Source organism: Pseudophryne corroboree, chromosome 2 (genome assembly GCF_028390025.1).
Source record: "Pseudophryne corroboree isolate aPseCor3 chromosome 2, aPseCor3.hap2, whole genome shotgun sequence".
NCBI classification, from domain to species: domain Eukaryota; kingdom Metazoa; phylum Chordata; class Amphibia; order Anura; family Myobatrachidae; genus Pseudophryne; species Pseudophryne corroboree.
Window position 1 is genome coordinate 243965263 of NC_086445.1, and position 27317 is coordinate 243992579.

Below are 27317 nucleotides of genomic sequence, written 5' to 3' on the forward strand. Positions count from 1 at the left end.
CAGCACACACCCAGCGCCTACAGATACTGGAAAATAACCCAGATAGCGCTTTTATCACCAATCAATGTGTAATACACTCACTGCGCCTTGAAAATGCCCCCCCCCCCTCTTTTCCAGCCCTCTGTCACCGAGTTCAGCAGGGAAGAGTCCGGGGAGCCAGCTTCTCCACAGCGTTCTGTGGAGAAAATGGCGCTGTTAGTGCTGAGGGATCAAGCTCCGCCCCCTCCAGCGGCGGGCTTCGGTCCCGCTTCAATATATAAAAAATGGCAGGGGATTTCTCCATTTACTGCCTCCGCAGCCTAATGCCTCCTGATATGCCATACCCGAGGTTTATTGCTGCCCAGGGCGCCCCCCCTGCGCCCTGCACCCATCAGTGCCTGTACTGTGTGTGTAGTGTGTGGGAGCAATGGCGCGCAGCGCTTACCTCAATGAAGATCTGAAGTCTTCTGCCGCCTTGAAGTCTTCTTTTCTTCTTATACTCACCCGGCTTCTATCTTCTGGCTCTGCGAGGAGGACGGCGGCGCGGCTCCGGGACGAACGGCAGGGTGAGACCAGCGTTCCGACTCCCTCTGGAGCTAATGGTGTCCAGTAGCCTAAGAAGCAGAGCCTATCATTTAAGTAAGTCTGCTTCTCGCTCCTCAGTCCCACGATGCAGGGAGCCTGTTGCCAGCAGTGCTTCCTGAAAATAAAAAAACAAACAAAATTCTTTATTTAGAGAAACTCTGTAGAGCTCCTCTGTAATGCACCCTATCTCCTCTGGGCACAAAATCTAACTGAGGTCTGGAGGAGGGGCATAGAGGGAGGAGCCAGTGCACACCCATACTAAAAGTTCTTTATAGTGCCCATGTCTCCTGCGGAGCCCGTCTATACCCCATGGTCCTTACGGAGTCCCCAGCATCCTCTAGGACGTAAGAGAAATAGCTGTAGTCAAGTCAAAGAGTCTGTATCATGTGCGCGCGTGGAAAAGATGGCGCATGGCCTAACTGGTACAAGGGCACGCCCCATTTTTGTTCACCCACCTTCAGTATGACATTTGTAGGAGCATGACCATGTGTCACACCCCCATTTTTGTCATACTTGGGCCAAGAAACACAGAAACAACCCAGATGTACATAAAATACACTGAAACAAGCCACTTCCACACATAATACACTGAAACAAGCCAGATCCACTTAAAATACACTGAAAAAAGCCACTTATACAAAAAATACACTGAAGCAAGCCAGATCCACATAAAATACATTTTGAAATACAAAACCACATAAAATAATTAAAAAAGTCAGGTTTACATAGTACAAGTCAACACCTTCATGTGTCACTCCAGCCCCCTCCCATGTCAGTCCAGCCCAGAGCCAGATTATAGGTGGGGTAACAGGCAGGGCATATATAGAGAAGAGGAGGCCCATGTGCAGGATCCGTCTGGGCCCCCTTCTTTCTAGGCGGCAGCGCTGTAGCGCAGGCTCTAGGGTCCGTAGAGAACACTGGTGCTGTCCCAGAGCACAGAGCGCATGTGCAGATCTCCTGGAAAATGGCACGGCAGCAATTTTCCCAGTGATCTACCTTCTGCACATACGCGAAACACCGGGAAAATGGCGCCGTGGGACTCCGGAGGGTAAGTATTCAAAGTAATAGGAGCTGCGTGTGCAGTGTGGGCCCCCTGGACTCCATGCGCAAAGCACACACTGCACCCATTATAAATACGCCAGTGGTGACAGGGGCGTCCGTCCCTGCGCCCCCACACACTGCCCCCAAGACTCCAGACTGTTACACACATAAAACTGAAGTACAGCAAATTTAGCTGTCACCAGTTTATTATTCTTCGGCAGCTCAGCTGTTTCCTAGCAGTGCAGTCAATCTCACGGAATAATGACATAAAATCTCACGAGACACTGACTGTGATTCCAGAACCACGACCACTGCAGTCAAGGTGGGTACACACTGAAAGATATATCTGCGGATCAATTGATCGGCAGATATATCTATGGACGGATCGGGCAGTGTGCTGTGCTTACACACTGCCCGATCCGTCGGGGACTGACGTCTTGAACTGGGCGGGCGTGTACACAGGCCTGCCCAGTTCAGCTGTCAATCACCGCCGGCCGCCGCAGCATGTGTACGGGCGGTCGGCCGACCGCCCGTACACACACAGCGACGCGCCAATATATCGGTAGATATATTGGCCGTCGGCTGTGCTGCGGGGCCGACGCGATACGTCTGTGAACGATGGAGTTCACAGACGTATTGGCCGTACACACTGGCTGACGGACCTGCAACATATCGGCTGTTCAAGAGAACGGCCGATATATCGGCCAGTGTGTACGGCCTTCAGAGCTGAGTGAGTTAAACACTGACTCCTCAGTGACCATCCCGGTATGCTGAGTGTTGGCACTGGTGACCATAACAATGTGAGCACTGCCACTGATGCTGCAGAGTTGAGCAGCAGTGGGCTGCCAGACAGGTATCCTGCTGTCCAACCTCCTGGCACCATAATAAACCTGAATTACATTAGTTTCATATGTCGCTGTCTATATATATATATATATATATATATATATATATATATAAAATATTATTTATTTATTTCCCCCCAAATTCCAGCATTCCGGGGTAAATGTAATTTGCTCTATTGGATGCCCTCCAAACGGACTCGGCAAACGCAGGACCCGCTGTATGTAAAGAGTCAATGTAAGCACTAGCAGCACTCTGAACTTCAATTAGAGATCAGGCAAAGCTGTAAAGTCAGCTGTCCTCTTATTGAGGTTCGGAGTGCCACCTACATTGGTTTATATATATAATCCTTGGGGATTTGTGATACCATTTTAGAACGCACGGTTCTTTGCTGTGCTTTTTTCAGCTTAACTCTTATCATTTTTCTAACAGTAGGATGAGGACTTCCATCGTCATGTGAAGCTGAACCACTAGTCATGAACATAGGCCAGGGCCTTAGCCGTTCCTTGCCACTCCATGTCGTAAATGGCACATTGGCAAGTTTATGTTTCTCCTCAGACCATTTCAATTTCTTTTTTAGGGTCTTTTTACTGAACTTTGGCTTTTTGGATTTTACATGCCCTCTACTATCACATTGGGCATCGACCTTGGCAGACGACGTTGATGGGATTTCATCGTCTATGTCTTGACTAGTGGCAGCAGCTTCAGCACTAGGAGGAAGTTGTTCTTGATCTTTCCCTATTTTATTCTCCAAATTTTTGTTTTCCATTATGTTTCTGGAGTTATATAACAATATGCGGTACAGGAGAGCGTACCTCTACACCACACAGGGCAAACCTTGTGAAAATGATTTGGATTAAATATTAATAACCCCTTTATTTGGAGTAAATAATATACAGCACAGGACAGCACCACTGAACTTATATGGCAGTCCCATTGATCTGGACTTATATGGAATTATATGGACTTATATGGAATTATACAGCAGGATCACTGGAATTATATGGCAGGATCACTGGAATTATACGGCAGGATCACTGGACTTATACGCCAGTACCACAGAAATTATACAGCAGGATCACTGTAATTATACAGCAGGATCACTGGACTTATACGCCAGTACCACAGAAATTATACAGCAGGATCACTGTAATTATACAGCAGGATCACTGGACTTATACGCCAGTACCACTGGAATTATATGGCAGGATCACTGGAATTATACGGCAGGATCACTGGACTTATACGGCAGGATCACTGGACTTATACGGCAGGATCACTGGATTTATACGGCAGTACCGCTGGACATATACGGCAGTACCGCTGGACATATACGGCAGTATCAATGGACATATATGGCAGTATCACTGGACTGGACTTATATGCTAATACCACTGTAATTATACGGCAGGATCACTGGACTTATACAACACCACTGTGACTGGACTGATGCAGCACAACACACCACCACTGGACTGATACAGCGCCACTGGACTGGACTTATACAGTAGCACTGGACATATGGCAGCAGAGGACACCACCACTGTGACTGGACAGATGCAGCACAAGACACGGACACTGAGAGGACGGAGACATGTTCTCTCTCTACACTCTCCAATGCCGGAGTGAAAATGGCGGCGATGCGCGTCTCCTTATATGGAATCCAAACCCCGCGAGAATCCGACAGCGGGATGATGACATTTTGCCTCGTTCTGGTTTCCGAGTCACCCCGCGAGAATCCGACAGCGGATTCATCAGGGATAATGCAATGGTGGATAAAGTAGCTACTTCCAAACTATATGACAATTTTCAATAATCACTTGTTGATAAAGTGTGTACCAGCTTCCAGCTTTTTTTATAGAACAGCAATGTACACGTCAAACGACACATCCAGTTTTCCAGCACAGTGTAAAATCCATGTGAACTGGCCAGAAGTCAGGTGAGTGAGATATATAGATATAGATTGATATGCAGGGTTGCACTGTGAACCAAGTAATTGCCTAGCGGGTCCCACTACCTCAAGGATATTCCCCTTTATGTGAGGGAGTTGCGCCTAGCAGGCCACGATCCGGTGGAGGGGGGGGGGGGGTACAGATGATCTGATTCAGAGTGACTGGTCATCTGGTAGGAATGCCAGCACTCCTTTAATAAATGAAAATGGTGACTCCTTTGATAAATGTAATGGTGGCGACGCGCGGCTCCTTATATGGAATCCAAACCCCGTGAGAATCCGACTGCTTTATTCTCCTTATTACTGGTACATTTTAGGCAGCTTCACAGCAGAAGAAATCCACCCCCGCCTGCCAGTAGAGCTGGGGTGACTGCAGTGAAATTTGATGAACCAGGAGCTGGGAAGGCCGCTCCACCTCTGCATGTCTGCAGAGCAGACTGTACGCAGCAGGAAGCTCAGTTAAGTCTGCCAGGTATGTACTGTGTGTGCCATTTATATCTTGTATTCTTTATAGTGGCACTGTGGGTAAAATGGCATCTTGGAGCATATGGTGCACTAAAGTGTTTGTGGGGTGTTTCTGTGGTGGCATGTGGAGCATTTTTGTGTGGGCATGTAAGGTATTTGTGTGTGGGCTTGTAGGATACTTCTGTTTGGGACATGTGTGGTACTTTTATGGAGGCATGTAAGGTGTATTTGTGGAGTTTTGTGGGGTACTTTTGTGGTGGCATGTGGGATATTTTTGTGTGGGGCATGTAGGGATCTTTTGTGAGGAAATGTGCAGTATTTTTGTGGGGGGCATGCGGGGTACTTTGTAGGAGCATGTGGGGTATTTTTGTGGGAAGCATGTGGGGTACTTTTGTATGGGGCATGTGGGATATTTTAGTGGGGGAATGTAGGGTATTTTTATAGGGGCATGTGGGATATTTTTGTTGATCCCAATTATATAATAAAATAATACTGTAAGTGGCATTGTAATATGCCACTTACATTCTTGAGTCCTTCATATGTCTTTGTTTCTCTTTTGATAAATACTTTTTTCTTAAAGACAAGGAAATATTTTTTGTTAGTAAAAGTATTCATTAATTACAAACGTAATTGTTTGGAGCAATAGTGCACACAGGTGGGGTTTCTGTGGGCTCCCTTTATTATATAATGGTCACTACAATGCGCTCTGTATTATATGGGGGTCACTGCGATGCTCTCTGAATAATATGTATTTCACTGCTTTGCTCTCTGTTTATATGGAGGTCATTGATACTCTGTATTATGGGGGTCATTCCGAGTTGTTCGCTCGTTGCCGATTTTCGCAACGGAGCGATTAAGGCAAAAATGCGCATGCGCATGGTACGCAGTGCGCATGCGGTAAGTATTTTAGCACAAAACTTAGTAGATTTACTCACGTCCGAACAAAGAATTTTCATTGTTGAAGTGATCGGAGTGTGATTGACAAGAAGTGGGTGTTTCTGGGCGGAAACAGGCCGTTTTCTGGGAGTGTGCGGAAAAACGCAGGCGTGCCAGGATAAAACGCGTGAGTGTCTGGAGAAACGGGGGAGTGGCTGGCTGGACGCAGGGCGTGTTTGTGATGTCAAACCAGGAACGAAACGGCCTGAGCTGATCGCAATCTGTGAGTAGGTCTGGAGCTACTCAGAAACTGCTAAGAATTTTCTATTCGCAATTCTGCTAATCTTTCGTTCGCTATTCTGCTATGCTAAGATACACTCCCAGAGGGCGGCGGCCTAGCGTGTGCAATGCTGCTAAAATCTGCTAGCGAGCTAACAACTCGGAATGACCCCCTATATGTTGGTCACTGCAAGGCTTTCTGTATTATCAGGTAGTCAGTGCATTCCTCTCTGTATTATATGGCAGTCACTGTAATGCTCTTTTTAATATTTATAATGCAGGACAGCTGGAGATAAGAGCTTCAAACGTGACTCTCCTTCAGGCTCCGGGAGGGTAGGCAACTATGGTTTGAGACATGGATGCAAGATAGAGAAAAGAGGAATAACATGTGTTGAAGAGGAGGGTGGAGGAAGACGGAATAATACAGAATTAAGGATTTCAGTGCAGTCCAATGACAAGAAAAAAAAGAATAAATAACATATATGAACACCTTCTCTCACCGATACCAGGAAAGGCAGAAGGGGTCCCACTCCTGCCTTCCCTGGTACCAATGAGAGAAGGTGTCCTGGCATGCGGCAACTGCGGAAAGCAGCGATATTATTATATGGAAACAACAGAGAGAGGAAGCATACTGTAATTCATTTAGGTCAGAAAGTAGATTCCAGGTATTGGGTGGCTTTATTACTCCTGCTTGTTTGTGTTTCCCTAGTTAATAACTTCTGAACAATCAGATCTTGAATAAATAGCAGGGATGTGCAGTTAGAGTAGGTAGAATATTTAATGTCATACTGCTGTCATGCTCCAGAGTTTTGATATAAAAATAGAATAATACTTACAAACAAGATATTTATAACATATTCTTAGTTTATTATAATCAGTTATATAGTTAAAACTGGCCAAATCTACGGAGCTCTCTGGAATTGCAGGGACGCATGAGAGATGAGGCAGTTATCTATGATAGTCAGACACTAAGTGCAGAGCTGGGGGCGGTGCCACACCATGGTCAGTAATACAAGGGGTGTGTAATACATTTCTGGATGTGCAGTGCATAGGTAGACACAATCTGGTTGTGAACTGTAATCTCTGACTAAAGTTTTTGTGAAATGTCAAGGCACAGAACCATATATAAGCAACATGGCACACAAAGAAGTCAGCATATTCACTTCCTTCACTAACTAGTTGTGGAACTCAAAAGAAACCACTGGAAAGCCATGATCTCATGCAACTATAAGCGTAGTATGCGACAGCAGAAGAGCTTTGACCGACTGCGAGCTACTTTTGGGGAGGAATGTGTTTGAGTGGTTTTTAGAATTTTGGAGCTGAAGATGGTCCCTGGAAGATGAGGAGTGCTGTGGCTGACCTGTGTCCGCCATCACCGAGGACAAGGTTGATGCCGTGTGGGCCATAGTTGGGGTGGATGCCAGGATAACTGTGGCATAGTTGGAGAAGGAGATAGGCATCTCATCGGGATCCACCCTCTTGATACTTCACAAAATGCTTGGTCTGAGCAAGGTTTCTGCACACTGGGAGCCCCATTAGCTTACTCAAGAGCAGAAGGAGGCTTGGATGACTTGGTGCCGCAACATGCTGGCCAGGTTTGATGGTGGTCACTCAAACTCTGTCTGGGTGATCATCAGTGTTGATGAATCCTGGGTCTACAGTTTCGACCCCAAGACCATACAACAGTCAGCCCAGTGGACCCAGCTGGAGGTGCTTCGCCGCATAAGTTCCGATGAGAGCACAGGGTGGCCAAGCAGATTGTTGTAATTCACGTAGCTATGTAGAGAAGCATTATTGGCTGCGGCTGCGGACTGGTATTCTGATTAGTTTTCTCTGTTTTTCCGCCTGCTCACTCTTTCCACGCATGCGCCTGTGCCTGGCCACCACTTTTTCAATGAGTCTCCTAATTCCCTCTGCTGAGGGGAACAGTATGCACAAGCTTGCAGCAGGAGAACCTGGGAAAAATGGGCGGAGCCTGCAGAACAATGATTGACAGGAGCTGGGGTAAGTTAAAACTTCCGTGCCTATTTCATCACAGTTGTGCAGACTACGCCATCCTCATATTTCCGATGCTACATGAATTGCAGATACCATACATATGTATGGTACTGCGATTTGAGCACAGAGCAGGGCTACCACAGGAGAAGTAAGAAACTTCTTTATGGTAACCCGATCTGTGAATTACGGGAAGCAGAGAAAAGCCTTGTTTACGCAAAACGGGGCTTTTCTCTGCTTTATGAATAGACGCCTAAATCTTTTGCATATGCTTATCTAATATAGTTGCCAAGTGAGCTGAACATATACAGGCCGTAATCCACACTGTTCCAGACCCTAATGTCGGCAAAATAAAAGTGGTGATGCGGGCAGTATGAAACCAGAGGTGCAATTATGACTAGCCCACAGAAGGTGGAGAGCCTTCATGAAACGTAAGTGCTAGATATAATGCTAGTCAAGTGGATTCAGTAAACAGCTACACATACATAGCATAAATATTATATTAATAAAATAGACCACTAGGATCTTTTTTTTATATATAGTTAACTCCTACAAAAGCCACAAAGTAGGACTTTTCATTTAACAATTGTATTGATGGGGTCATTTTTATAAAATTGCATCCAACATGCAACAACATAGTCTTCTTACACTTTTTAACTGACAGAGAAACTTGGATAGGATTGCTGTAGCTTGGCCTCAAGCCTTTTTCTCTGACAAGGTTTCTGCATCCCAAAGCCATGGCAATGATTTTGAACAGTTTGTCACTATAAAGGTTAAACAGAGCATGACAGCACTGATCATGAGGATGGGAGAACTCATTCTATACTCTTGTCCATACTGTATAATGACATTTATGAAAACTCTGAAGGAACATAGCTAATCCTGTCTTTATAACGAGTCTAATGTTACAACATTTACTGCTTAAAATACTTACATTATGTTATTGAAACTGGTCTATTTCACCTTTATAAAAACCCTTACTTATTCGCTCTTCCCCCATTCCAAAATTGCAGAGATCTTAGTGGCACCAGTCCTTCCAGAGAGACAGAGCCCCGAGGGACAGATGGAGGGACATCTGTTTCTAATAAAGTTTCTGGTGCACCAGGCCGTTTCAGAGCTCCCTGAGGAGTAATGAACACTGGGGAACAGAGCCAGAATTCCTCCAGTATGGAGCCAAGCCAAACAATCAACTCAGCAAAGCCTGGAGAACCAAAGACAAGAGGAGAAGGCAAGTGAGGGAGGGGCAGAGAAGAAATAGAGAATGGAGTGAACAGGCTAAAATAGAAAGAAAGAAAGAAAGAAAGAAAGAAAGAAAGAAAGAAAGAAAGAAAGAAAGAAAGAAAGAAAGAAAGAAAGAAAGAAAGAAAGAAAGAAAGAAATGAATGATAGATGTTTCTCATTTTATTCATATATCAACTGTAAACTACAGTATTTTAAAATGTATTAAAATGAATGGTGATCTTTATATCGTATTGTATTTAGAAAAAAGAATACACTGAGAAAATATTCCGCACCAAGAAAAATGAATGAAAAGATAAATGAATAACTAAAAAGGGACTCACAAAAATATCCTACAATACGGGATACGGTTTTACACCCTATTGTATATTAGGGGTGCTACCAACTGACTCTAATAAATATACAAACATCAAAAAGAGAACAAAGAAGCTTGTTTGCTGAGGGTGTACTCATGGCCCCTCTCAAAATATTTTTTTGTTTATAAAAAACAAATTTTATTAGATATGTTTTAAAATGAAGATATGATAAACCATATATTATGAATAGTATGCTGTTTATTGCTTGTATTCTCTAAAACAAATGTGCAAATAGTTAAATATACCAGTAGTAGAGCTACTAAAGCGAAATATTGAAAACATATACAGTATAGTTGAAAGAAAAATAATGTGATAAGAAAAAATGAAAAATTATAATGTAATGAATATCATTCTTTTAAATAAACATTTTATATTTATTTTCTAATCACATTAATTTTCTTTCTGTTGTTAATATTTCGCTGTACTAGCCTTATTACGTGTATATGAAACTAATAGTACATTTGTTATAGACAATATAAGCAATAAACAGTATACTGACCCTCATTTAGATGTGGTTGAAGGTTTGCCATGATGTGCAAACTAGTACCAATGTTCGGTACTTTTCGCATGTGCAGAACCTGTTCTGCGGGTGGGCCGACGTCTCCTGCGCACAGAACGCAGAATTGGCATCAGAATGTCAGTGATTGACAATCTGATGCCGTTAAAGAGCATCAACGGCCTCCGTTTGTTTGTGATAATGGAGGGAGGTGAGTTACCGCCGTTTAAAGAGAGGGTAGAGGCCAGGTATATCCATCATTGCAAGGAGATTTCCTGGCCTCTGCCAGAGATGGCTTGCGCATCTCCGTGGGTTCTGCAGGCCACCCGATGGAGCCGGAGATGCTGCGTCCTTGGACGCAATTCGGATCAGTAATGCAGCAGGAGGCGTGACGCCTACTGCTGTATTACCACATTAGTGCTATCACTGATGCTTCTATGTAAGCAGCAGCAGCGATATCACATCCAACCAAATCTGAATGAGGGACACTATTCAAATCAAAATATATGGTTTTTGACACCTTATTTTTAAAGCATATCCAAAAAAAATAATAATAATTTTTATACACAAAACATTATTTGGAGAAGAGACATGAGTAAACTCTCTGCAAACTGGCTCCTTTGTTCTCTGTTTGATGTGTATTTAGAAAAAAGTTCTGAAAAAGTCTCCAACAAGAGGTAATTGCAGAGAGGCAATTAAGAATAAGTAAGCACTTTACGGAGTTGATTTTGGGTTGTAAAAGTAAATATTTGAAAGACTTAACACTTTTATTGGTATTGTCAAAATCTACTTCTGTTTCAATTTTATGGGGGTGATATTCAATTGTTTATCACTCCCGATCTCCCACCTAAACTGACGAGAGATCAGGTGGAGTATATTCATTTGTTTCTTTTCATCGCACTTGTCGCGTCCAGAGAGGTCGGGTTTAACCATGTAAAGCGGCTAACCCAACCAAACTAATGGGCTCAACGTGAAAAGTCCCGTTTGTTTGCCAAATGGGTCACTTTTCGCTTATTTCAGCTTACCATCCCTTGGCCATGCAAACACAGAGCTAAAATTTAATAGCTCCGCTGAGCGCCGTCTACTGGCCGCTGGCAGAACAAAAAAATACTGCCCTACGGGGGAATTCAGTTGTTTTGGGTGTCTAAAAATCCCATCTATACGGGACTATTTCATCACCCAAACAATTGTCAGGATTCAATTGATGTTTGGACGCCCATGCATATTGTGCCAAACAGACAGGGTTTAGCCACGTAAGTTGGCTAAACCCATCTGAAGTCCTGCTTAGAGGCCCAAAGTACTGACTTAGTGCTTATTTCTCCTTGCACCTCAGGAGGCTGTGAGAAGAAATTTAATCCCTGCGGCTTCCAATTGGTAATGGTATTGGAGGGGAGTATGTGCCCGAGGTAGAAACAATGAAGTAAGAGATACGTGTAAAGTGAATGAGAATGAACTGTGTCATGAAGGCCAATAGATTGAAGTGCAGGGCAGGACAGTGCTCAAAGTGGCCCTAGAGAGGTGGTGGAACCCTCCCCCCACCCCCCAAAATTGTGTAATAAAGGGATTGTTGCTGTCTCAAAAAGGGGCGTGGTCACCCAATAGTACCCCCAATTCAAATTCCGTCACACAGTTGCACAGTCTTATTCATATTACACCACATAGTAGTGTCCCTTATTCATGGTATGACACACATTAGTGCCCCTTATACACAAAGACCACACCCCAAATACACATAGTGCCCACAGTAGTAGTGCCCCTTATACAATGCCTCAGTAGTAGTGCCCCTTATGCAATGCCCACTGTTGTGGTGGTGCCCCCAGTAGTAGTGCCCCTTATTAAATGCCCCCTATGCAATGCCTTCATGTAGTATTGCCCCCAGTAGTAATGTCCCCCACAGTAGTTATGTCCCCTGTAGTTATCCCCACAGTAGTTATGTCCCCTGTAGTTATCCCCACAGTAGTTGTGTCCTCTGTAGTTATGCCCCCAGTAGATATGCCCCCACCAGTAGACATGCCCCCAGTAGACATGCCCACTGTAGTTATGCCCCCAGTAGATATGCCCCCTGTACCCCTGTAGTTATGCCCCCCATAGATATTCCCCCCTGTAGCTATACCCCCAGTAGATATGCCGCCAATAGTTATGCCACCTGTAGATATGCCCCCAGTAGATATGCCCGCTGTAGTTATGCTCCCACTAAATATGCCCCCAGTAGTTTTGCCCCCAGTTGGTTTGCCCCTACTAGATATGCCCTTAGCTGGTTTGACCCCACTAGATATGCCCCCAGATGGTTTTCCCCCCACTAGATATGCCCCCATTTGTTCCCCCCACCCCAGTAGAACCGCTTACACACACACACACACACATCACACACAAAGAAAAAAAAACCCACAATACTCACCAGCCCGCTCCTGCATCCGGACCGCTGCCCTCCTCCCGGCCTCCCGCTCCTCGGAACTATGAGGGAGACGTCATCACGTCTCTCCCATGGAGCACTCTGCGGGACTCGGGAGCCAGAAACCGGAGCTCCTGCACTAGCTGCCGCTGAGAGGAATTTGTTGGGCTCCCACTGGTAATACAATCTCAGCAGGCGCCTGGCATCTCCCTGGGTTAGGTGAGCCAGAGGAGGCGGAACTGCGTTCCGGCTCCAAATGGAACTGATGGAATGCAGTTCCGCCCCTTTCCGGCTCACCTTAACCTCTGGGGCAGGCACAGGGAACCTGAGGGGGTGGCCTGCTGAGGCTGCTTGTGAGAAAAGAGAAGGATGTCTCTTTACTACCTTATTAAGCTGATAGCCTGCAGATATTATTAATTCATACCTGCTGCAGCCTGATCCTCTAGCCACCAGTGTTATCAGCCAGGTGCAGCAGATAGGATGCAGCATGGGAAACTCGCCCCTTTCTCTTTCCTCTGCTTTCTTCTGAAACAGCAAATTATACAAGCTCTGCCTCCCAGGCTGTACAAGAGGAAGAATGAGGAGCAGAATGAACAGCAGAAGCCAGGCAGGTAAGGGAACTTTTTAATGGCTTATTATTGTGTAATAGGGTTATTAAGGGGTGTCAAGAGATGAGGGTTAATAAGTGTTGGGGGTAACTGGATTAATAGGTGATGTGTAGGGGGCTGATTTGTACTGTGAGAAGGGAGTTAATGGGTGACGGGATTCCGGCTGTCAGGATCCTGACAGCAGCATCCCTCCAGCCGCAATACCGGCAGTGAGCGCAGCAAGGCCCCTTGCGGGTTCGATGTGCTGGCCACGCTTCAGGCCGGTGGCAAGCAGCGGGTTCTATTTTTCCTCAGGTGGTGGCGTGGACCCACCACCCGAGTAGGAATACTGGGGAGTGGTCGGTATTCTGACCGCCTACATTTTGCCATCTGTCCTGATTCCGGCATCGGGATCCTAAATGCCGGGATCCCGACAGCTGGTATATTAACTACATCCCGAGGAAATATAAGTGCAACGCAATTTAGTTGCCAAGGGTTATGAAGGTGACCTGTGAATAGAATACGATAATTGAGAACAATACAAAGGTGGAGCAGAGAGAAGAGAGTTGGTGTGAACTGAAGAAAGTACTGCATAGAGGGATTGATTCAGGTTCGTTAGCAAAGAAAACAATCACACAACTGAGCAAAGCCATGTTGCACTGCAGGTGGGGCAGATGTAACCTGCAGAGAGATTTCGATTTGGGTGGGGTGTGTTTAAACTGAAATCTAAATTGAAGTGTAATAATAAAGCAGCCAGTATTTACCCTGCACAGAAACAAAATAACCCACCCAAATCTAACTCTCTCTGCACATGTTAGATCTGCCCCACCTGCAATGCAGCATGGTTTTGATCAGTTGTGTGTGTTTTTTCTTTGCTAACAAACCTGAATCAGGCACTGAGACCGCACGGGGGATGTCGATTATTGCGCCAGACCTATTAAATTAGTGAGGTTTCCCCCATGCGCGAGCCGCCAGTCCCACGTGCAAGTCCATGTACTGTACATGTAAAACTCCCCCAAAATCGGATCGTGCATAGGAAAAAAATACACTGATTGCGCACTTTACGCGTAACCAGGGCCGGCTCTTCCATTAGGCAGCTTTAGGCGGCTGCCTAGGGGCGCCGGCCCATGAAGGGCGCCACTGAATTCATCAAGCAATAAATTGAAGGATGTCTCTGTACCTCCTTTTACACTTCACTGGCAGCGGCTGCAGGTCTAATCAGGTACAGCTGCCGCTACCAGGCTGCGCTGCATAATGCCTCAGCGCTTCCTCCGTGCTGACACGTGTATCATCAAGTCATGTGAAGGCACATATGAGGCAGATGTAACTATGGCTCCCTAGGGGCGCACCCACTGACGCTCCTTATAGCCCTGATGCACCTCCTTCGGGCCCCTGGATCCCAGCTCTCCAGCAACAAGTTGAACCTGACTACATGTCTGCACCCAGCAGCATCATTGTTATGCTGCTGCTGACTATAAGAGGAACCCTGCCAATGATGAGGGAAAACAACATAAGGTGAGTAACCCATGGGGGTTTCTGCGGGACCACAATGGGTGGGGGTGTGTGGGGATTTTGCACAGCACATTAGAGAAAAGACAGGAACATAAAAATATATGTAGGTGCGTATATATGTATGTGTACACATACAATTAAATATCCCCACCAGATTTATATCACTCAGCATAAAAGTGAAACTGTCCTCAGGGCAGGATGTACTATCCTTCGCCCCCCGCGTTAAGTGCCGTTTTCTCTCCGTTCACACTCACCGCTCCGTTGCCCGTCGCTTCCCCTTAGCTCCCCCGTCTGCTTTCTCATTTCCCTCTCCCTCCTCTTCACCGCCGCGGCCACTGAGTTCTTCTCTCGCAGCGCTCCCCATGGCCGTTGGCGCATGCGCACCACTCACCTTTTTTTTTCCGGGCATGCACACACAGCCTTCCTGGACGGATCATGGAGGCTTCCTGCGCCGCAGTTGCAGCTTCCGGACTTGCGCATGCGCCAATGGCCATGGGTAGCGCTGCGAGAGGAGAACTCAGTAGCCGCGGCGGTGAAGAGCAGGGAGATGGAAAATGAGAAAGCAGACGGGGGAGCTAAGGGGAAGCGGCGGGCAGCGGAGCGGTGAGTGTGAACGGAGAGAAAACGGCACTTAACGCGGGGGCGAAGGATAGTACATCCCGCCCTCAGTGTCTTATTCGATTCCTAACATACCACCTAACATTTATACATATTACAATATATATTTTCATTTTAAAAGTCCTTGAGTGTCACTTTTCTCTGTCTATGTATAATGATACCTCCGGGAGGTGGTGAGGGGGAGGTGTTTGCAGATTAGGAGGTGCTAGGCTGAAACTTTGCCTAGGGTGCAGAGAGACCTTGCACCGGCCCTGCGCGTAACTAATGGTTTTCCGCATGTGAATCAATATTTTCAGTCTTTCCCCACATCGCAGGGATTATTGCCGGCAATTAGTCGCGGGGTAAACCCAGCGGCTAATTGAATTGCCCGTCTTATGATTCCGACTCGGCTACCTTTATATCTCTAGGTTGGCAGTGTGACTGATATAAAGGCAAAGAAGATAAAACAACTTTCTGTAATATATAAGTGAGTTGAAGATTTTTAAAACTAATGACTCATGCATACAAGTTTCAAAAGGATTTTACATTACAGAGTGCTCAGGAGAAGGCCGTCTCATTGTACAACAACATACCCACATCAGCCTTACAAAGGGTAGCTCCAGTCATAAGCAGTGATTCAAACCTCGTCCACAGCTCCCCAGACAGATCTGCTACCTGCAAAAGTTCAGCAGTGAGAGTTCCTCCTTTCAGTCTGCAACACTGCCCTCTTGCTAAGCAAATCCATCTTTACATCTCTAATATTAGGGGGTTTTTTTTTTGGTTTTTGTACAGGTGCCTCTTTGCCGCTTTCTGCTTACTCTCAGCCCACTCGCACCATCTTCCTCTTCCTTTTTCACAGTTCTTGATTTAACCACCCACTTCAAGGCAAAATGACCCTATCTTCTTATGCAACACCCTGCATACACCACCTACCATTTCCAGCACTCCCCAATCCACCCTTAATTCATTTTTTGTACACACTTCATCTTCTCATACTGTAACCTGCACCCTAAATCCACTTAACTGCATGGTTCATAGCATTACTGCCTCTAGCTTACCTCCTTAACCTGTGCCCCTCAACTAGCACATCCCCATCCCCATCCTCTTTAAAACATGCAATCATCTTACTATTCATACACACACAAGGACGAGCTGAGAGGAGGAGCGGGTTAGTGACAGGAAACACTGGGACAGCAGCAGCACGGATAGGACCCCGGCGCTCGGCATTAGAAGACCCGCCCACCAGATGGGTCAGAAATAGGTGACAGCACGGGGTATGAGCCGCGTCTGCGTAGATTTTGCGGTAGTACTTGTGATAGTTGTCAGGAATGGCCAAATTTGACAGTCAGATTTGGCCGCTCATTGAATACTACATTGTCGTATCCTTTCCGTCGGAAAGGATCCGACAAGCATTGAATACACCCCTATGTCACTGTTCATAATTTCGACACAAAAATGTCAATGATATAGACATGGCTAAAATTAAATGGAATGTCAAGATTATGTCTATATGATGCATGTTGGCATGCTGGCTGTCGACATGAAGAGCATGTCGACATTATCACTAAACTGACATTCTCGTGTTGACATTATGAATGTCAACATAATATACTGAACGGCAGGGACAGACTGGGGCTCATAATCAGTCTGGGCAGTGTACTTTATGTGCGTACATGAAAAGGTGGAGTCACAGCTTAAGTGGGAATGCCACGAGTCAAGGGAGCCTGGCCTCGCAGCACGCTCCCATGCCTCTCTGTATGAAGGTGGCCGAGCAGAGCACCGGGAGGCTGCGCTGCTCAGCCAGTTCTCGTTTCTTTGTGTTTGGGGTCCCTGAAAGAGGTTGGCAGAGCACCGGAAACCTGCACTGCTGGTTTTTTGAATAGCCGGACTGGCCCATCAAGCCAGCGGCCCTTCTGGCATTCGCCAGAAGTGCCAGATGGGCAGTCTGTCCTTGCTGAACAGTCATCTAAGCATGTGAAGTATGATTTTCTGTCAATCTTGTTTAATCGAATACATTTTGGGGGGTAAAAAATTTACCAAATAAAGAAAAAATCACTGTGAAACAAAGGGATTCTTTTAGTTAACTAATAATATATCATGTAGGATTTTTCTTCCGCTTTTTTTTAAGCAGGGAAATTTGTTAAATCATCCCTATAGAATATAAAAGTCTTCTACTCTGTGTGTCATCTTGTCGTCTTTTATATGTCAACATCAACACTCAATGCAGGGGCCTGAAAAGCTTTTCTTGCTGATAATCTCCATGAAATGTAAGGATTTGAGCAGCAAGTCATTTACATGTAATGGAGGGAGAGACTAATGCCTTACACTAAGACCACATTTTCTTGATGCCCCATTTTATTCTTGCCTTATGCAAGAAATTGAAATGTAAGTGCAAGTCACAGTCCAGCAGCATCCTGTGAATAGGGGTTACATTCCTTTCTATGTTTATTTCTTGTTTGTTTTTGCATAACTAAGCATAAACATAAACTAAAGGCTGGGATGTTGAATTCCAAACATCCCAGAAACTGATTCCCAAGCCCTTTTTATAATCCTTCTTTCCATTCTTTATTTATGTGTTTTTGATCCATAAAAAATATTTTCATTCATTTTCTCTTCTACCAGAATTAGGTAAAGGGGGGTTTAATTTTAAAAACTTTTAATATGTTCACCTTTTGCAGTTTGTATATAGTATTTTATGAATATACTGACTTGTTCTCTTACGTCCTGCATTTCTATAGCTGATAGCATAGTACACAACCTGCAGCTCTCAACTCTTTGACAAATATTTGATAGGATAATGTTGCTCAGCCATCATAAAACAATAAATATTTTATGCAATGTAGCCTGTAGATGATGCAAACACAAAAAGCAGATTTAAGGTAGACTTAACATTGTTTACTCTCTTTCTGTGAAGTACATTGGGTTCCACAGGGAAACATCAGGGGTGTAGAGTGGATCTTGATCCAGAGGCACCAACAGGTAAAGCTTTAGCTGTCCCAGGATGCATAGGGGCCTCCTCCATAACCCTGCCTCTAGGCACTGAGAGCTCAGTTTTGATAACCAGTCCAATGCAGGAGCAGGTAAGAGAGAATGCAGATGTTAGTCACATAAGAACACATTCTCACGACAGGAGAAGGTATCAGTGGCTAATGCAATACAAACCCAAAGAAGCTAGGTGCGTCAGGGTGGGCGCCCTGCGGAACCCAATGTACTTTGCAGAAAGAGAGTTAACAATGGTAAGTCTACCATAACGCTCCTTTTCTGCAGCAGGGTACATTGGTTTCCACAGGGAAACATCAGATATGTCCTACAGCAGTTCCTCAAGGGAGGGGACACACCTTAGTGGATGTGAGAATCCGGCTTCCAAAGGAGGCACTCTGGGAGGCGAAGGTATCAAGGGCATGGAACCTAAGATACGTGTTCACTAAGGACCACGTAGCTGCCTTGCAATATTGTTCTGTCGACACGCCACGGCGGGCCGCCCAAGAAGGTCCAACAGACCGAGTAGAATAGGCCTTAATCGCAGCAGGAGCTGGGAGTCCAGAATTAAGCTTGTGCAATCAACATTGTAATCCATCTGGCCCAGGGTTGCTTGTGCTCAGGCCAGGCAAGTTTGTGGAAACCAAACTGGACAAAGAGGGCATCCGACCGCCTAATAGAGGCAGTCCTCTCCACATAGACATGGAGAGCCCTTACCACTTACAAAGAATGTTCTTTGGTTCAAAAGTCCAAAGAGATAAAGGTCGGAACCACAATCTCTTGGTTAAGGTGAAATGATGACACCACCTTAGGCAAATAACCTGGTCTAGTTTGTAGAACTGCCCTTTTCAAGGTGGAAAATCAGAAAGGGGGGACGACAGGACAAGGCACCTAAGTACGACACCCGTCTTGCAGAGGCACTAGCCAGCAAGAACAGGACCTTGGCCGTGAGCCATTTAAGGTCCATCGATTCAAGAGATTCAAAGGAATACTCTTGTAGGGCATTCAGCACAACAGACAGATCCCATGGAGCCACAGGGGGAACATAGGGAGGCTGAATACATAAAACACCCCGAGTGAATGTATGAACATCAGGTATAGAGGCAATCTTGCGCTGAAACCACACCGACAAGACAGATATGTGAACCTTGAGGGAGGCCAGATGAAGACTTAAGTCCAAGCCTCTTTGCAGAAAAGTTTTAAATCTACCATCGTCATAATTTTTATCAGCACTCCAGGTGAAATTAGAATGCCAAACCCTGTAATAAATCCGGTTTGAGGGCCTTCAGCATAGTTTGAATGATTGCCTCAGTAAATCCTTTGGCCCTCAGGAGTGATGCTTCAAGAGCCATGCCGTCTGGCCAGATCCGGGTAGAGACAAGGGCCCTGAACGAGGAGGGTCATGACCCTGAGGAAGTAGAAGGGGACGAACGCTGCCAGAGGATTCCTGGTCCATAATCCGAAGACTGGAACCTTGTGATTGAGTCGAGATGCCATGAGGTCTACGTCTGGTAGGCCCCACCTGTTCACCAGGAGTGGAAAGACTGCTGGATGAAGGCTCCAGTCTCCGGAGTGAACATCCTGGCGACTGAGGAAGTCCGCTTCCCAGTTTAGGACACCTGGAATGAACACTTCCGATATGGCTGGCAGATGGCGTTCCGCCCAGCAAAGGATTTTTGACACTTCCATAATTGCCATGCGGCTTCGAGTGCCGCCTTGATGGTTTATGTAAGCCACCATGGTGGCGTTGTCTGACTGTACCTGTTCCGTACCAGAGGCAGGGCAAGAGATGAACACTGCCCTCAGCTCCAACATGTTGTTCGGGAGGAGGGATTCTTCCTTGGTCCAACGACCCTGAAACGAGTGTTGCTCCAACACTGCTCCCCATCCCTGCAGACTGGCGTCCGTTGTCAGTAGGACCCAGTTGAGGATCCAGAATGGATGGACCCTGCACAATTGCTGGTCCTGGAGCCACCAGGACAGCGACAGACGAACCTTCAGAGTCAACGAGACTATCTGGTATCTGATCAGATGAGGTAGGCCGTCCCACTTTGACAGGATCAACCATTGCAGAGGACGAGAGTGAAATTGAGCGTACTCCACCACATCGAAGGACAACACCATCAGGCCAAGGACTTGCAATACTGAGTGTATCTCCACTCTGGGGTGACTAATGAAGTGTCTTATTCTGTCCTGAAGCTTCAGGACTATGTCTGGAGATAGGAACAGTCTGTGACTGTGTGTATCCAAGAGTGCCCCAAGGTGCACCATGCTCTGAGCTGGGACCAGCAAGGACTTCTTCCAATTTATTAGCCACACATAGGCTTGCAGGAAATTCACTGTCAGTTGCAGATGACTGAGGAGGACTCAGTCGTCAGGTCGTCCAAGTACGGGAGGATTCTGATTCCCTGGCGATGGAGAAGGGTCGTCATCACGGCCATGACCTTGGTGAGGATCCAAGGAGCCATAGCCAGTCCAAATGGTAGAGCCTGGAATTGGTAGTGAAGGTTGCCAATAGCAAACCGCAGATATGGCAACAGGAATATGCAGATATGCATCCTATATAACCAGGGATACCATATAGTCTCCGGGTTCCATAGCCAGCACAATTGAGCGCAGCATTTCCATATGAAACTTGGGCACTCTCACAAACTTGTTCAGGGATTAAAGGGTGAGTATACAGATGGAGCCCTGCTCATCTATCCCTTTAATAGGATTAACTGAGCCAGTGCTGTCGGATTTAGTGGGTAATTCAGAGTTGATCGCAGCAGCAAATTTGTTAGCAGTTGGGCAAAACCATGGGGGTCATTCCGACCCGTTCGCACGCAGCGGTTCTTCGCTGCGGTGCAAATGGGTCGGAAATGCGCATGCACGGCGAATGCATTGCGCAAGCGCGTCATTGCCTGCCGATGATCGTGGCCGGGCAACGACGCCGCCAGCGAGAAATGTGATCGCAGCGGCGATCGCAAGAAGATGGCCAGGCGGGAGGCATTTCGGGGTGTATACTCACCGTTTTCCAGACGTGGTGAGTCCAACACAGGCGTGTCGAGGCGTTTGGAGGGTGGATGTCTGACATCAGGACCGGGACCTTCATCGCTGGATCCTTCACACTGGGTGAGTAACTGCAGCCCTGGTCTTGTTTTACTTAAAACTTTTTTTAGCACAGCAGGGCTGCCCAAGCGTTCACAGCCCTGCTATGATAAAATACACTCCCCCATAGGCGGCGTCAGGTTGATCGCACGAGCAACAAAAAGTTGCTACGTGCGATCAACTCGGAATTACCCCCCATGTGCACTGCAGGTGTGGCAGATGTAACATGTGCAGAAAGAGTTAGATTTGGGTGGGTTATTTTGTATCTGTGCAGGGTAAATACTGGCTGCTTTATTTTTACACTGCAATTTAGATTTCAATTTGAACACATCACACCCAAATCTAACTCTCTCTGCACATGTTATATCTGCCCCCCCCCCCCCCCCCCCCCTGCAGTGCACATGGATTTGCCCAACTGTTAACAAATTTGCTGCTGCGGTCAACTCTGAATTAGGCCATTAATCCCCTGCTGTATTGATCTCTCTGTATTGTATTGCAGCTGAGAACAAAAGATGAAAGGCTTATGTTAGTAAACCTTGGTGCACCTAGGCACACCAGAGAAGGCTAGATGAGCGAGCAGGGCCGTAACTAGGTGTGTGCCGATGGTGTCTTGCCCACAGCGCAAATGCACTGAAGGCGCACCATCTGCCAGCACACTTGTATGGCCGCTGGTACACTGACAATCCCGCCGGCCACCACTCTGCAAGGAAGCCCTGCCGCTGCCGCCAGCTTCTCAAAGTATGCTGCTCGGCCTGCAGCCAGAATAGAGACATTTTGTCAGCATGAGAGGAGGAGGGGGGATCCTCTCCTCCCCTCCCCTGGCTCATCCTGAGACCTGCAGCATCTGCCAGGGACGAGAGATCGTGGTGTCAGATCCCCGGCGAGGAGTAGGTTGTGACATCAGCTCTGAGCCTGTCTCCCCACTGGGGAACTGACACCGCGACCTCTCGTCCCCTGCGGCTGCTGCAGTTCTCAGGAGGAGCCAGGGGCGGGGTGGGGAGAGGAGGAGAGGATCCCCCTTCCTCCTCTCATGCTGACAAAATGTCTCTGTTCTGGCCGCAGGCTGAGCGGCATACTTTGAGAATCTGGCGGCGGCAGAGCGGCATCCCAGCAAAAACAGGTAGCTGGGCTGGCAGATTAAGGGAATAGGATCTGACTGGGGGATCCGACACACACTCACTTCTCATTCTCTCTCTACCACCCCTCCTCCCCACGGGCTCTGCTGTCATAATGTGTAAACATGGGGACTCTGCTGCTGTAATGTGTACAAAGAAAACTCTGCAGCTGTAATGTGTAAAAAGGGGGACTGCTGCCGTAATGTGTAAAAATGGGGACTCTGCTGCTGTAATGTGTAAAAAGTGGACCATGATGCTACAATGTATAAAAATGGGGACTCTGCTGCTGTAATATGTAAAAAGAGGACCCTGCTGCTGTAATGTGTAAAAAGGGGGACTGCTGCTGTAATGTGTAAAAAAGGGGACCATGCCCCTCAATGTGCTGTGTCTGGTCTCTGTTTGGTTTGGTGTATTAGCCAATCAGACCTCACGGACCGGCTCCTGATTAGCTTCCAATCCGCGAGCTCTTATTGGCTAATGAACAAGTGCCAAGACACCAACCGCTGGAGACTGGACTTCATGGAGCAGCCTTGAGGGGCAGGAGTGGTGCTGCACTGCGCTCTCTTCCCCTCACATAGCAGAGGCAGTAGTGAGCGAGTGAGTGTGTGTGTGTGTGTGTGTGTGTGTGGGGGGGGGGGGGGTGGTAATGTGTATCTTGGGGCTATGTGTATCTTTCACTGTGTGGGGTAATGTGTATTTGTCACTCTGTGGGGCAATGTGTATCTCACTGTGTGGGGCAATGTGAATCTGTCACTGTGTGGGGCAATGTGTATCTGTCACTGTGTGGGGCAATATGTATCTGGCACTGTGGGGCAATGTGTATCTGGCACTGTGGGGTAATATGTATCTGGCACTGTGTGGCAATGTGTATCTGGCAGTGTGGGGTAATATGTATCTGGCACTGTTGGGTAATATGTATGGCACTGTGGGGCAATGTGCATCTGGCACTGTGGGGTAATGTGTATCTGACACTGTGGGGTAATGTGTATCTGGCACTGTGAGGCAATGTGTATCTGGCACTGTGGGGCAATGTGTATCTGGCACTGTGGGGCAATGTGTATCTGGCACTGTGGGGCAATGTGTATCTGACACTGTGGAGCAATTTGTATCTTGCACAGTGGGGCACTGTGTATCTGGCACAGTGGGGTAATGTGTATCTGGCACTGTGGGACAATGTGTATCTGGCACTGTGGGGTAATATGTATGTGGCACTGTGGGTCAATGTGTATCTGGCACTGTGGGGCAATGTATACCTGGCACTGTGGGGTAATGTGTATCTGGCACTGTGGGACAATGTGTATTGGCACTGTGGGGTAATATGTATCTGCCACTGTGGGGCAATGTGTATCTGGCACTGTGGGGCAATATGTATCTGGCACTGTGGGGTAATGTGTATCTGGCACTGTGAGGCAATGTGTATCTGGCACTGTGGGGCAATGTGTATCTGGCACTGTGGGGCAATGTGTATCTGGCACTGTGGGACAATGTGTATCTGGCACTGTGGGGTAATATGTATCTGGCACTGTGGGTCAGTGTGTATCTGGCACTGTGGGGCAATGTGCATCTGGCACTGTGTGTACTGTGTAAAAAGGGGACTCTTCCTGCTTACTGTGTAAAAAGGGGACTCTGCCTGCGTACTGTGTAAAAAGGGGACTCTGCCTGCGTACTATGTAAAAAGGGGACTCTGCCTGCGTACTGTGTAAAAAGGGGACTCTGCCTGCGTACTGTGTAAAAAGGGGACTCTGCCTGCGTACTGTGTAAATAGGGAACTCTACTGCCGTAATGTGCAAAAATTTAATGAAGGTGTGCTGAGAGACGACACAAGGGGTAGGTGATAGTGTGCTGAGAGGCGACACAGGGGGTAGGTGATAGTCATGTTGGCACGCCCCATTTTCGGTAGCCATGCCCCTTCTAGAATGTGTCCACACCCCTTCTGGAGTGTGGCCATGCCCATTTTTGCATTGCGCGCCATTGCACGCGCACACATAGTTGACTTTATGTTTGTTTGTTTTTTTTGGGGGGAGGGAGGGGCACCACTCTTCATCTTGCCCTGGGCTCCGAAATCCCTAGTTATGCCTCTGTCAGCTGGTGATTTAAGTTTAGGGAGCTGACGCTTGGCGTATGTCCAGTGGATACAGTCTGACCTCATGTACTCCAATTTTTTCAGGCCGAACGGTAGGGATTGACTTGCAAGGTCCAAATTCCTGGTACTCTTTGCATCCACACTGGGATTCTTTCTGGGACTTTTGGAGAGCCAGAGGTAATGCTGAGAAGCAGTGGCGTACCTGCCAAGGGTGCATTGGGTGCAGCTGCAATGGGGCCCGAGATGCTCCCAGGGACTGCAGACCCCCTTGCACCTAATCAACTAAGGTCCGTGGCTCCCCCTCGTGAAGAACGGCCGCAAGTGCCGCACCCCCTGAAGTAGCTTTACACACCCCCTGCCCAGTGCTCAGGTCTAGGTCTAAATAAAGTTTGTAAGGGTGGTGTTTTTCTTCAATTCAGAAATCTTTATATTTTTAAATATATCACATTAATAGGTGTTCCACTGTTATGTAGTAATTAAATGATTAATGATTGGAGAATTTTTATAATTATAAATGTATACACTCCCTGCTGCCCCTCTCTCTGTCCCTGCGTCCCTGCTTCCTCTCTCTGTCCCTGCTGTCTCTGTCTGTCCCTACTTCCCTGCTGCCTCTCTCTGTCCCTACGTCCCTGCTGCCTCTCTCTGTCCCTACTTCCCTGCTGCCTCTCTCTGTCCCTACATCCCTGCTGCCTATCTATCTGTTCTTACGTCCCTGCTGCCTCTTTCTCTGTTTCTATGCCCCTGCTTCCTCTTTCTGTCCCGAAGTCCCTGCTGCCTCTTTCTGTCCGTCTCTACTGGCTCTCTGTCCCTACTGCCTCTCTCTGTCCCTACATCCCTGCTGCCTCTCTCTCTTTTTCTATGCCCCTGCTGCCTCTTTCTGTCCTGAAGTCCCAGCTGCCTATCTCTGTCCCTATGTCTTTGCTGGCACTCTCTCTCTGTGTCCCTTTAGCAACTCTCTGTCTCTTTGTCTCTTCCGTCACTCTCTCTGTCTCTATGTCCCTGCTGCCCATCTTTCTGGAGACCTGACTTGGGAGGCCCCTTACAAATGTTGCTATGGGGCCCACAAAGTTCTAGTTATGCCCCTGCTGAGCAACAGTCTCCTGGCTTATGTCTAGGCTGTATATTGCACAGGGATGTTTGGTGCAACCTTGGGGACTAGTCTAACTAGCTTCCTGATTTCTACAACACTTCTGAGTTCAGCATAGGAATGGCCCCAAGGGGTGGATAGGCACAAGTCCATTGATTTTAGTAAGCTGAACTTGTTGATTGTCACTGATGGCACAGTTGCAGCTGATTAATTTGAGTTGACTTTAAGGTTTGCTTTTTTTGTGGGCTTTATTTGGTGCATTCTGCTATGGCGAACTGATGGTGTCAACAAAGGTCTTAACATCGTCTAGGATTTTTCTATGTAAATTTTCCATACTGGAATGAGAGATTTTATATAATAACCAACACTCCAATGGCCTTATTCTGAGGTGGAAGTAAAGCAATAAAGAGCAAGTAACTGTGCACCTGGACAAACCATGTTGCAATGCAAGGGGTGCAAATGCAGTTATCTTTTTTGGATGCAGGTAATACTGTCCGCTTTTACATGCAGCCCAAACATAACTGGTAGCTTTATTTTTACACTGCAATTAAGATTTCAGTTTGAACATGTCCCTGTCAAATCGAAATATCTCAACACATTTTAAATCTACCCAACCTGCAGTACAAGATAGTTTTGCCAAGTTACTCAGGCCCTCATTCCGAGTTGATCGCACGTAGCAACTTTTTGCTGCTCTTGCGATCAACTTGACGCCGCCTATGGGGGTGTGTATTTTAGCATAGCAGGGCAGCGATCGCTTGTGCAGCCCTGCTATGCTAAAAAAGTTTCCTTCAAACAAAGACCAGGGTCAGACTTACTTACCCTGTGCGACGGATACAGCGACAAATGTCCCGGGATTGACGTCAGACATCCGCCCTCCAAACGCCTGGATTCGCCTGCGTTCGCCTCACCACACCTTGAAAACAGTCAGTTGACGCCCCAGAACGCCTCCCACCTGTCAGTCTTCATGCGATCGGCGCTTCAATCACTTTCTGTGCTGGCGGCGTCACTGCCCGGCGACAACCGTCGCCGGGCAATGATGCGCGTGCGCATTGCGGGCACCGCACAGCCGCAGTCCCGACCCATTCACACCGCAGCGAAGAATCGCTGCGTGCGAACGGGTCGGAATGACCCCCTCTGTCTTTTTTGCTTTACTCCCACCTCAGAATCAGGCCCCAAACCTGACTATTTGTGTCCCATCACAAAATGTTAATTTGCCCCATGTCTGACACATCTACATAGCTCACCATTTTCCAAGTATGTGGGTGATTTTAAATGCTAATTGACTGCATTTGTTGCATCTTTGGAGCATGCCATTTAGGAACTTTGGAGGTGGAAGTCTGTATTTAGGGGCTAGAGTATATTTACAGTTTGCACTGTTTGGGCAAAATCTCAGTGCAATTGAGTAACCCATGGCATGTGCCACTCACCACTTTAGTGAAATTTTCAAAGGTTTTTTTTTTTTAATGCATTTTTTACCCACCTGAGGGTTCTGACTGGTTGTCTGTTCCCAGAGGGTTGTTTGTTTATTTTTCTTCACAAGATGAGTCAGCTGCTTCTCTCTACACTGTTGCTGCATCAAATATAGCTGGTCCTTGTGAATTTCAATGTACAGTATATGTTGATGAGAAGCTCTCACGCCTTAGCCAAGACCTCCTTTGTATATGGAATGCTCTGGGAGTCACACAAGTTTTTCCTTCTGCTTCACATAAAAGTGGTCACACTTTTTGCCTTGCCGTCCAGATTGGATTAGAAGTGTCTGACCGAATAATA

The 27317-nt window shown here is 46.8% G+C and overlaps 1 protein-coding gene and 1 long non-coding RNA gene across 2 annotated transcripts in view; one reads left to right on the forward strand and one right to left on the reverse strand.

Moving 5' to 3' along the window:
* Nucleotides 1-9337, forward strand: part of LOC135012883 (uncharacterized) — a 307860-nt gene extending 298523 nt beyond the window's left edge. Inside the window, exon 4 of the long non-coding RNA XR_010211728.1 lies at nt 9028-9337. This is a non-coding gene — a long non-coding RNA (uncharacterized LOC135012883). The remainder of the gene's footprint in view (nt 1-9027) is intronic.
* The window catches only part of GDF11 (growth differentiation factor 11), a 611389-nt gene that overhangs the window by 150856 nt on the left and 433216 nt on the right, over nt 1-27317 (reverse strand). The gene's annotated exons all lie outside the window — the stretch shown is intronic.